This window comes from Anomalospiza imberbis, chromosome 5 (genome assembly GCF_031753505.1).
Source record: "Anomalospiza imberbis isolate Cuckoo-Finch-1a 21T00152 chromosome 5, ASM3175350v1, whole genome shotgun sequence".
NCBI classification, from domain to species: domain Eukaryota; kingdom Metazoa; phylum Chordata; class Aves; order Passeriformes; family Viduidae; genus Anomalospiza; species Anomalospiza imberbis.
In genome coordinates, this window is record NC_089685.1 from 37,277,702 (window position 1) to 37,290,682 (window position 12,981).

At 40.2% G+C, this 12,981-nt stretch overlaps 1 protein-coding gene across 4 annotated transcripts in view; it reads left to right on the forward strand.

Annotated features, from left to right (window-relative positions):
• The window catches only part of NAV3 (neuron navigator 3), a 515,975-nt gene that overhangs the window by 38,660 nt on the left and 464,334 nt on the right, over positions 1–12,981 (forward strand). The gene's annotated exons all lie outside the window — the stretch shown is intronic.

A 12,981-nucleotide genomic window follows, 5' to 3' on the forward strand; every position in this document is an offset into this window, starting at 1 on the left:
TCACTACTTAGATTTTTGTATGGCTGTGGTCCTAATTTAAATGACGAAGATGAGAATATGAATGTTAAACATATTCTCTCTTCACCACCCTCCCTTGCCTTTGGTGTTTCCTTTTTCCCCCGTGGTAGTATTTTTCAATTAATTCCTCAATTTGAAAAAAAAAAAAGCTTTTCTTCTCAGACTATAAGAAAGCCAGAAAGCCTCTAGAATTAAACCATGAAGTGTTAGAGCTATGTGATTTGTCACATTCATGTTGAAATAAGGTTTTATTTTTGTACATAAAGGAGGTGATATTAGTCTCTAGACCAAAAGATCTTGTTATCTATTCAGTCCACCCAGTCTGAGTTTTATGAGGTTTCTAATTTTTTGATAGCAAGAATGACATAATAAAATAATAATGAAAACAATTAAAATCAAACTTACACCACTGGAAAAAGACAGAGGCATAGGACAATGTTTCAATTTAATTTAATTCTAATTTTACCAGGAATAACTGAAGATTTCTTTTATCTAGATCTCCATTAACATTGAAGTTTTAAGTAAATATACTTAACTGCTTATGTCTGACAGTAAAATAGTGATTTTTTTTTTAATTTGGAAATATTGTGGATTTCTGGCACTCCAAATTTCTATGGGAAAGTAAACTGTGATTAGGCAGGCAAGAAATCACTTTCCCTGCCAAATGAAATTGGCTTTCATGTTAATTACAGAAAACAATACTGTTAGAATAGGATTAAATTTTCAAAAAGAAAAGATAAATACCTTTACTCATTAATAAACTGTATGTGACGGCTAGTTTAGCAACAGCTTTCTCCAGCAAACTTTCCCAGTGAGTCTTTTGGCACCCTGAAACTAACACTGAGATCTCTAATGGTAGACACTCTGACTCAAATGCCTTGAGTTTACTGAGCTGAGGCTATAGATAATGAATTGTTAAAACATGGGGTAAAAAATGTTGTATGTCCTCACCTCCCCTAGTTGGTCAATCAGTCCTGAGTACTATTTCTCTTATTTGATCACTGCCTGGAATCTATCCTATTTTTTTTTTTCTCAATAAACTTTTATACTCTTCAGGAGCAAATTAGAACACAGATTTGTGTGAAGAGCAGAAGCTGCTAATTTATCTGAGAAAGAGTGAGAAGCCACTACACATTTTAGTCTAAAATTCCGTTGATTTGTTGACTAGTAATGAAGCTTTTCAAAGCTTTGTATCTGTTCTTTGTGCTTCTCCATTTTTGAATATTCATCTTAGAGGAGTGCAAAAGTTGAAGAGGTAATGCAGAGTAAGGTCATGTCAACCTATTTTGAATATGCCCGTTGTACACCATATTTGATGAAATATCTCAAATGAGCACATCTTAAATATAGTGACTTCTGACTGGCTGGATATTGCACAAAAAAAAAAAAAAAGCTATTTAACTGCTCTCACTGCTCAAATACTTCTGAATCCCACATGCAAAGGTTGGATCTGACAAAGACTCTATATTTTTCTGGTAAGAGGAGAGATTTTCATCTTATCCAGGCTGGGGTTTTTATTTTGTTGGGCAACACCTGGTTCTTGAAATCAAAAGTGTAAGAAAAATTAGAACACAGAAATATTGTGTGAATAGCAGAAATGGATAATTTATCTTGGAAAGGATTGTGATTAGCAGCTGCCATACAAATGTACAAGATATGATCAAATGGTAATATATGAACTCAAGTAGGTGTTCCAGCCTCTCTAATATGTGTTATGAATGAGCTCTCCTGCAAATTAATCAGGTGGGTCTTATGTCTCTTGTATCATATTTCACTATAAAATAAATAGGTGTTTCCTGTTGTTGATGAACTGTTGAAACAACATACTCAAATGCAGAGAGGTTAAATTATCTATTCCTTATAGCACTTAGGCACTTCTTGAAGATCTAAAAATTATAACTTGATATTAGCAATTTCTTCTTTTTTTCTTTTTATACAACCCCAAAATTGCATAAACTTGAGATGTTATCTGAACACACTTGATAACAACTTTGCCTCACACCATCCACTAAAAAAAATAAATTTGTAACATTTCCCTGCTTATTTCTGTCCCTGCCAGCTGCCTTCCTTTGCTAGCACCAGCGGTTTTTTGTCAGCTTCATGAACCAGCTGGGGAAAAAAGCCCCATTCTCTGATCTGAATTATCACAAGCCTGTTGAATATGTGGCTGAAAGTGGGAAGACCACATAGGGAGTGAAAGTAATGGCCAAGGGGGATGAAGATGGGGAGGACTACTGTGTTTGGCAGCTTTGATGATGAAGGTGGTTGCTGAGCACTGTAGGTTCATGCTACCCTTACCCAGTGAAACTGCAGGCTGTCAGTAAGGGGTAGTCCTGCTTCTTCTCCATCCCTACTGATTGCTGGCCAAGTCTGTGGAAAGGAAACCAATCTAAATAGAAGTTCTACTTTAGATCTGATCTTTAAGCAGACTTGTAACCTCCTCCTTGCTATACCAAAGGCAAGTAGGAGTAGTTTTACCAACAAGGTATGGGATGTGGAGAGGAAAGGTCTCATGGTGACAATGTACATGTGTGAACTGAACTCAACAAACAGCACGTATCAGTCCTCATTCTTTGCTTTACATTACCTGCTGAAGGTGGGAAGTTCAGTTGTCTTAGGCATTGAGGCCCCATAGGATTTTTATTGGCATTTGTTTCTCTGACTTCCTGGATTTTATTTAAAAAAAAAATCCATCTTGAAGCTATAAAATATTTGCTGAAGAGCTGTGGACTGCTTATTTTGGTTCTTCCAAGACTTTAAATATCAGTAGTACTGTTATAAATTGTAGCCACCAAGACTGGCCTCCATAAACTAGAATACTGAATCACAGCAGAGATGAACCCTGCTCTTAGAATCTTAAAATTTAAATAAAGTCTGAAAAAGAAGTTTTGTTCTCCTTATTAAAGGTGAAATGAATCTCAGTGAAATTAAAGAAGAAATCTTCTTTCTGCAAAAGTGAGTCAAATAGCTGATTTTTAACAAAAACTTTCCCCTTATCATGGACTTGCTCAGAGAACAAAGAGAAGAAATCTGATTTTCTGAATCTGTCTTGCATCTTAACCAGTCATTCTGGTGATCTTTCTTTACTATATTCTTTAAAAATAATTAAATTGCCTTATTAAGAGAAGGTTAGTGCCAGAGAAACTGATTATATCCCTTATGCTGAGAGAAAGGTGCATTGGTTATTATTAAACATGTCCTTGATGCAGCCTCAAGCTCAAAAGGTCATTAAACTATTGCCAGGAGCTGCTAAAGGAAAATTTCTCTATTTGCCTTTTTTTTTTTTTTTTTTTGACACTCCTTCTTCAGGTATCTGGTATAGAGGACCCTCACAAAAAAACCCACAAAACCCTATACCCTTAAAGCTGTCCCTAATTATGTGAAGAAAACAGAAAAATATTAATCTGGAGGGAAATAAAATTAAAACTCCAGATGATTCTCCAGACAAACGAGACCAGAATGAGGGTCACTAATTGTAATCATGTTGCTGGGCTAAATTGTCATTTGGTTGGGAGAAGAGTGTGTTTAGTCTCAAAGTTTTAAATCAGAAAACTTTGATGACATTGATCAAGGAGCCCTAGAAGGCCCTTTCAGTTCGCCAAGGAAGATAAGCTCGCCTGACCTTCAGTAGGAGCGCATCCATTTGGTTTGTTAACATTTGTGTGCAGAAGCTGTTCATCTTGATTAACTGTTGCAGACTGATTTAATACTGACACTTTTATATCACTATTGGAAGGAGGTGGGTCCTGAGCGGCAGAAGGCATGAAGAAAGCATGTCTGACTTAGGTTTGTTCTCATCCCTTTCAGAACTGTGATGTCAGTATTTCTGTTTCTTCTTGAAACATAAAACTTACCAGAATGATGATCACTAGTGTGAAAAGTGTCTTAAGAAAGTTTCCTGTTCCCCTTTAGCCATTATTTCCTTGCCCTATTGTTGCATAGGTTGTCTGTACCAGTGTGGTAAGTGGATACTGGGGCTAGTAATGAGGCTCCAGACTTCTCTCTAATTGAACCCCGTTGCTCTTCCCGTTACGTCTGCAGGATGTGTTGCCTCATTAATCCAAACTACGGCTGTAATTTCTTCTCCCCATTCCCCAGCCCGCCCTGAGCCCTTAGGCATTAGTGCAGATGAGGAACGCCCTGCTTTACGTGCCACGTGCAGGAATGAGCCGCTAATTGCCGCCGCTTTTGTTAGTCCAGCGGGAGCACCTGGCCTCTCCTCGGTCAGCCGGAGGGAGCTGAGGGGCTCCTAGCGTGGCCTTCTTGCTCTCAATAATGGAAAAGCTCTCGATGGCCCTGTTGGTCACTCAGCACCAAGAATGGAGAAGCTTGGCAATTGGGTCACTCTGTCTGGAGCCCGTGTGGTGTGTCTGAGCTCCCTGCTTTTGCAGTAGAGGGAGGGCACCTCTTCGGAAAGACCCCGTGTACTCGGCGGGGACAGAAGACTGCCAGCGCCTTCTTTTTGAAGGTGGGCAGCTGTGGCTGCGGGTGCCTGGGATCCATCCCCCGCTGGTAAGCCAGTCTCTCTGGTCGGAGGTGGAAAGCTTTCTCTGTGTCATTATAAGTACCTAATCACTAATGCACTCCTGTACTCTGTGTCTGGGAACTGGAAGTTGCTCTTGCTGCTGTGTGGCGTGCCCTTTTTGTGCGGACGCGCTCGCACGAACGCCCGCAGGGCTGCGGCGGGCTCCGCTCTAGCGCGGAGCCCCAGCGCGGTGCCCGTCTGCAGAGGCACGGGCTGCGTGCCCACCGCTCCCGCTGGTGTGGGCAGCTAGCGAGTGCTTGTGAGAGCTAGAGAATAAATCTGTCTGCATAGCTTGCTTAATGCTAGCTCCTGCCATCCCTCCGCATTCCACTCTGCCTTCACTGTATTTTTTTTTCCCCCTGAGTAATCACTAAAAATACCTATGTGCTTTTTGGTGGGCTATAGCAACAGCGTTTTGTTTTTTTAATCGGTAGCTAGTGCTGACAGAGAAGGCTTACGTAGTTCGTTACTGTAAGTCTGCTACTCTTTGTTAGTGCGATGGTGGCTTTTCTTTTTTTCCTTTGTGTAATTATAGATATATGTACCTAAATTTATGTGACAGTAATGTTGTGATTTGCAGTAAGAGACTCATAAATCAGGAATACTGTGCATTGCAAAACAGTTGAAAAACATGACATATTTTCAAAGAGATTTCATAATAGAGAATGTATTTTATGGCATTTGGGTATATTTTTTGCCTCAATTCTACAGGAAAAGTATTAAAATAAGTTAGAATAGTAAAAATCAAGGCAAGATGTTAATAAGCAGTGGCTGTGTAGCTGTACACAGATCATGCTTGCTTTGGATCAGTTTCCACTGTCACATTCTTCTGGTTGTGGGATAATCTAAAGCTTCATAAGTAAAATAATTTTCATCACGATGTGACTATTGAGGAAAAAAAGAAACTTGACATTATATAACCTGGGAACTCCGGTGTACAGATTTTTGGATACCAATTAAGATGAAATAATGTCATTTAAACTTGAAAATGAAAATGCTGCCCCTTTAAGGTAGCATTTTTCTTCTTTACATTGTCAAAGACAACTGCAGTCACTATGCCAATGCACCTCCAAGGTGCAGTGGCAGCACTCTGAAATTTGACAGGTTGAAGTTTGGAATTGAATTATAGTGACAACCTTGGCCCATTATACCTCCCTTTAAGGTAGAAATCCAGGGAACAGTACCCAGGTAATAATAATTGTGTGTGTTGGCATAATGTATATGCCTGAGAGAAAGGCAGTTGGGGTAAGATGTCATAAATAAGGATGAAATGAACTAGCAGAAATTGGTTGCTTAATAGATGAGATTTTTTAAAACTACTGGTCAAACTTAACCACCCTGGAAACCTTAAGGATAATTGAAAGTGATCTTTTAAGATGATAGGCTGCCTATAGGGGTGGTAATGCATGTGTTTTTAGCACATGAATTATATGTTACCTAGACTGCTGCCTTTCAAGGGTGCAGTCAACTGAAGGTCTTACTTTGTTGGTACATGGGAAAACAAGATGCTAGGTAAGCTGTTTTTCTACACAGAAACCTTTACAGAGGCAATGAGGGCTGACCTTATATGGGGAGTGTGATTAATAGCAAAAGAAAAGCAGAAATCACTTGGCTGAGTAAAAACTTCCAAGCTCTTGAAAGAATAGTAAGGTTGGAGGGGGTTTTGGTTTATTTGTTTGGTTTTGGTGGGGTGGTGTTTTTTTTTTTTTTTTTTGGTTCCTGGGTTTGTGTGCACTGGGTTTTCTTACTTACTGTTTTGGTGGTTTTATGTAGTTTATTTGTTGTTGTTTTTTAGATGTCTGGTCCTTTAGTATATATTCAATTTATGCCTTTGTATTTTTTTCCTGCTTAAACTATGAGATCCAGAAATCTCCTTTTTAAGTGGAAGTATAGGGGTGTTTTTAAGCTGTTTTTACTTTTATAGTTACAGGTAGCAGATAATATGAAAAAAGAAAATAGTATTTGGTGTCACTTAAATTATGTTGTCAAGCTTGCTCCCAGCTCCATTTATTTGACAAGACTTCCTAGCATCTGTTTTGCTTTGGTCCTGAAACCCTCCAGACAGCTTCTGTTCTGAAGCAAATAAGCCGAGAGCAAGGAGAGTCAGTTGGTAACGTGATCCTGCAGATCCAGATGCAGGAGTAAGTTTAGGAAGGCAGCAAATGTGGCTTTGCCAAATGCTGGTCATGTACTTTTAACAAGATGTGTTGTCTGATCAGTTCAGCTGTAAGCCTCTGGGCTGGGCCAAGCTCTCAAAAGGCTGCTCTGACTGCACGAAGTGTCACTCTGCCAGCCAGGAGCATCTGGAAGAGTAGGCTCATGCTCTGCTTTTCATTGAGAGTCTTGGGGTTCCAGGGCAGATGGGATGGTGGGCACAACAGTAAAACTATAGCTGGATGCAAATTAAGTTTGAAATGTATCAAGCTAGTCATAAAGAGCTCTGCATCATATTGTGTACTGTGCTTTTAATCTAGTTTCCAGTGGAAGCCTATGTGCTTATTTCCAAGCATGATGTAGACGTGATCAGAAATTTCATAAGACCATCTGCTTGGATTTCACTCTAGAGTATCTCCCATGTGATAATTGGTCTATTTATTAAGCTTTCTAGTAAGCTTTATTCTTTCTGAAGATAAAGCAGCACTGAAAAAAACAGCAGGTAGACTGTGCATTTGTACAACTTCCTGTCTTAACAGGGAACTTCCTTCTCTTCTGGTGGAGTGCCAGTTCTGCCATACTCTAAATAGCTTTTTATTATCACTTAATACCTGTGCACATGACAGTGTGAAAAGTGCTTATTTTTATGCTTTTTATCACTGCTAAAAACTTGTTATATATAAAGTTTATTATTCTGAACACATGGTGTACATGAGGTAAGTCATTACAGCACTATGGGTTTTTCCCCATTTCTTGCCCCTACTGAATTTGAAGGAAAAAACTTCAGGTTCTTTGAAATCTGTAACAGTGAATGTTAGATGGGTGGTTAAGGATATATCTGGTTGTTTTCTCCAAGTGTAGACAACATATGTGTAGAAAGGCAGAAAGAAAATGGAAAAATTCTTGTCTGAAATCTTAGACTCGAGAGAAAAAAATTAAAGATGGTCTTATTTCTTCCCCCTAACTTATATTGTTAGTTTAAATGTTTTAAGTGTCATTTTTCCTCTCCTCTACTGCTCATGGGAGTGCAGGAAAAATGTGAGATAAATGTGTCTTTGGAGCATTGCAGATCTAAGGTCCCAGAGTGAAATTTGTTTGCTTCTGCAGGTCCCAGAGCCCTCAGGTGAGTGGGTCCAGGGGGATCTTCTGATTTGCTATTTCAGTTTAGCACTTTAGTAAGGCCACAGAGTGAAAGTCATCTGTAGGCAGAATTCAGACTGCTTTTCGCACATGTTGGTGCTCATCAGGGAACAGTCTGTTGATGGAATTACCTCAGCTGCTTCTCTGATAATGCAGTCCTGGTGCAGGAATTTGGGCACTGTACAGCCCTATGGCTTCTTCTCTGGGCCTGTCTCACTCAGAGGAACTACCCAAAAATATTGGCTGTGGTGCATCAGGCTGCTGAGTTTTTGAGTACAAGTCAGAGATGCCCTGGCTTCACTGAAGTAGCCCTGCAGTGATCCCTATAGGTTTTGCCTCCTCCCTGGCCTGGGTTGGCCAGGGTTGTGGGCCAAAGTATTAGCCAGAAATAGTCCCTCTTTGTGTTCTCTTATATCTCATTTCTTTTGGAGATCACATGATGCAGGTTTTATGTAGGCTACAGAAGTAATTTCTGGGCGTAACACAAGCTTCTTGCACAAATTTTTCTCTTTTTGTATGTGGTTTAAGGCTAATGTGTTTTCTTATATTTTGTATACACTAGATGGGAGTGACTTGGTAGAAAATTTCCAGGCAGGACTTAGTATTATTTTGGATGGTTATAAGCTCTGCAGAAGGGAAAGGAGGGGAAAAAGAGTCAGTGGGGTGACTCTGTATGTTAGGGAGTATTTTGACTTTATAGTGCTCAAGGAGAGTGATGATAAGGTTGAGTGCCTTACCTGTGTAAGAACTGGGGAGAAGGCCAACATCCTGGCGGGGGGTCTGTTACAGGTCACAGGATGAACCAGGATGAAGAGGTAGATAAAGTGTGATATAAGTGATGGGCTGATGTTTTGGGCTTATGGGAGACTTTATTTTGATGGCTGCCTGCTGGAAACTCAGCACAGCGGTGAGGATGCAGTCTAGGAGGTTTCTGGAGTGTGTGGAAGATAAGTTGCTGACATAGCTGGACCTTCTGTTTATGAACAGAGGAGGACTGATGGGAGATGAGGTAGTCAGAGGCCATCTTGGGCACAGCCACAGCAAGATATTTAGGTTTTTGATTCTTGATGAAGTAAGGAAGGGGGTCAACAAAATCTGTACTTTGGACATCCAGAGGGTGGTCTTTGGCCTACTGAGGACACTGGTTTGGAGAATCCCTTGGGAAACAGGCATTAGAAGCCAAGGGGTTCAAGAAGGCTGGACATAATTTCAGAAGGAAATCTTAAAGGCACCATAGCATGCTCTCCCTATATGCCAAAACCAAGCCAGAAGGCAAGAAGATGAGCCTGTCTGAGCTGGGAGCTTTTGCTGGAACCAGGGGGGGAAAAAAGAGAACTTAATACTTCTGGAAGAAGGAACAGGCAACTCTGGAAGAGAACAAGGATGTTGCTGGGTCATTTAGAGAGAAAATTGGAAAGGCAAAAGCTCATCTAGAACTCAGTCTAACCACTATTGTAAAAGGTAATAAGAAGTGTTTTTATAAACACACAACAAAAAGAGGGCTTTCATTCTTTATTGGATGCAGAGAAAAACATAGCTAAGGATGAAGAAAAGGCTGAGATAATTAAAGCTTTCTTTGCCTCAGTCTTTAACAGCAAGACCAGCTATCCTCAGGGCAACCAGCCCCCTGAGCTGGTAGACAGGGATGGGGAATAGACTTAGATCCCCTGCAGTCCAGGAGGAAGTAGTGACCTGCGGTGTAGGTCACAAGTCAGACACTCACAACTCTATGGGGCTGGATGGGATCTCTCTGAGGGTCTGGAGGAAGCTGGCAGGCAGGACAACCAAGGGATCAGGCCCAGCCAACATGCTTATAGGAAAGGCGGGTCCCTTTTAACCAACCTGATTTTCTTTTGAGACCAGGTGACCCACCTAGTGGATGAGGGAAAGGCTGTAAATGTTGTCAGGCTGGACTTCAGTAAAGCTTTCGATACTGCCTCCCACAGTATTCTCCTGGAGAAGCTGGCAACCCATGTCTTGGACGGGTGCACTCTGTGCTGGGTGAAACTGTCTGGGTGGCTGGGCCCAGGGAGTGCTGGTGGATGGAGCTGCATCCTGGTGGCAGCCAGTCACTATGTTCTCTCCAAGGACCTGAAAGGAGGCTGTAGCCACGTGGAGGTTGGTCTCTTCTCCCAGGCAACAGGGATAGGACAAAAGGAAATATCCTCAAGCTGCACAAGGGGAGGTTCAGGTTGGACATTGGGAAGCGTTTTTTCACTGGAAGGGTTGGAACAGGATGCCCAGGGAGGTGGTGGAGTCACTAACCCAGGCGTGTTTGAGACACTGGACATGGTACTTAGTGTTATAGTTAAGTTGGCATGGTGGTGTTTGGTCAAAAGTTGGAGTCAGTGATCTTATAAGCCTTTTCCAATCTTAATAATTCTATAATTTTGAGTTTACAATTGATTTTGGTATAATTGTGGTGTCTTCAGTCACTGGATGAAAATTTTATACATTTGTCTTCCTTTTCTGTCCAAGATAAACCCACAGTATGTGGTCATTCAACCACCACAGCTCATCAGATAATCTTTAAGCATGCCAGTAGCAGATGAAATGGCTCTGTCCAACAGAAGATCACTCAAACAATTTCAGCATTGAAGAAAGGTGGTAGTGATTGCTGAACAGATTAAAAAAAAAACCATAAACTGATTTTTGCTGGATGTGAGTGCAGCATTAGAATTGCCACTTAAGCTGTTACATAATGGACTTGGGCCTTGTAAAATCAAAGTCTCAGACTGAATGCTTGAATACAGTGTTTAGAGTGCAGTAAGGTATGCATGTGTCTTTCCTGGAAATGTTTACACCATATTTGTGTGAATTAGCTTGCTATGTGGTTTAAATGTAAATAATTTTAGGCATCATAAGTGGGAAAACTATTCTTCAACCCTTTCTGTTAGAAGAGAGTTACATCGCATTATCATGTCTTAAGTTGCTTGAAACTTTTCTGGATATTAAAGTTTGGGTTAAAAACCTATGGCTCCTATTTGTCTCAAAACATCTGAGGAAAAGAGGTTTATGTGGAAAATATAGCAAAAACAACTCTCCCATTTCTCAGAGCAAGTGTATGAAAAGTGAGTTGTTTTGCCCATGTTAGACTCCCATAGGAATATTGCTGAGAAGCTGTTCTCTTCCTGAAGGGTTTTGTTTGGGTTTTTTTGTTTTGGTTTTTTGTTTTGTTTGTTTGCTTGGTTTTTATTTCTTTGAAGTCATGTATCTTTTTCCATTTTCTGAGGGGCTTGTTTGGTGTGTGGGTTTAATTTTTAACAATAGCTCAAAGCTGATTATGAACCTCTGGAATCTGTTTTCACAGTTACAATATCACAGCTGGTTGAAACTTGGCATGTCTGTTTTCAGTGAAATGCCAACGCTGAATTTTCTTTTGAATGAGAATGAAAATAAACATTAATTTGTCCATAAAACTGATTTTTCAAAACATGTTATTTTAGCTTCATTGAAGCACTATTTTAAGGAAATCAAAACATTGTATTCGGCTTTTGACTCCTCTAATTGTTCTATATAATAAGAAATAACATCCTAAATGATATGTCTTTGAATGAAGCATAGCTTTTCAGAAAGGAAAAAAAAACGTAGGACTCAAAATATTTTTTGTTGTTCTATTTGTTAATTGAAATCCTTAAAAGGAATCCTTGAAATTTCAGTTTCATCAGATTAGCCATTTCCACCTTTGATTCCGAACACAACTGAATTATATTAATGTTCAGGAAATGATTAAAATTTCATCTTCATGCAACATTTTCCAAACCAGAAAGCATTGACTGAATGCGACCTCTCTGTAGCTGCTTCTGTCTGTGGCCAGGAGATAGAGCTCAAGAATATTTCATCTCTGTCCTGTTATTGGTTCCTGGGTAGCAGGAGAGAATTTAGTTGTTGTTGTTAAGAGGATGTGAAGTAGTTCCTTGAAGTAGGGAGCTGGAAATGGAATATCTGAGGTGACAGTAGACTAACTGTAGGTTAAAGATGAGACAACTGGATGCGTTAGGAATGAGGTGCTGTGCTGTGATGTCAGCAGTCACCCTGGGTTTGACCACCATCCTGTCATCAGCAAGGATTACAAATGCCACGGTGGAAGCATGTGTTGCTTCCCTTTTGTAGCTCCCAAAAAGAGGGCTGTTTTGGCCAACTCAATGTGCCATGTGGTATTGTGGCTCTATTTCCTCTGCTCTTGTTCTTCCTTGGGAGAAGTGAATAAGGAGCAGGTATTTCACTATTTGCAAGGGGAGATGTGTAGAATCTCGAGCAGTAAACTCTTAAGCAAATGAAAAGCAAGTCTGTTCTATGTAACATGGTGTAGAATCTGTTGCCAGACAGAACTTCTTGTTTTGATATTTTCTAAAAGTCAGTGTCCCTATGCTTTGCATGCTTGAAATTTGTAGTAGTTGTGACTGAATTGTTGCCTTTTTAAAAATATATAATTTATTTCTTAGTTTTGCTGCTTTTATGTTAGTTTTTATTTTGCCAGTAATGATTCTTATTATGTTTTCTGGAATTCTTCTAGAGAATGTTTTCCAGAAAGCTTTTAAAGTTAGTGTTTAACTTATAGCTCAGAATTTTTGTAAGGAATGTTTGAACATGGGCAGTATTGAATGCAAAACTCTTCTCTTGCTTCTCTCAAAATGATGTTTGCATTTACCTTTCTCCAAGTGTTGAAGGGAAAAGGGATGCATTTGCTGTGGTATAAATGTGGCTTTGTTTTGCCAAATTCATCCTTTACTCAGCAGAAACCCACAGGAGAGCCCTGAGGAGACAGTAGCATCCATGTGATTGATTCAATTTCCTGCAGTGTGTGCAATGATAAATTTGTGAACGTGGAGGCTGTGTGGTCCCACAGTCCTGGTTGTCTGAAGGGCTCTGGGACAAGTGACTCCCTGGGTAGCTGAAGGCTTTGAAGAGGAGAGAGTGACATCCACAGAAGCAACTGCCTTCCTGAGCTGCAGCCAGACCTTTCTTTTCCTCATCAGGTGTCACATTTTAAATATATATTCAGTTGTTTTCCAGATCCCTTGATAAAAGCCACAGGGGAGATTCTGTGGCCACTCCTGGAGGAATGTAAGCACTGTCAGTGACTGCCTGTATTTTGTGAACTACAAAAACCAGGCAAATTTCTGGTTCGCCTTCACACAAAG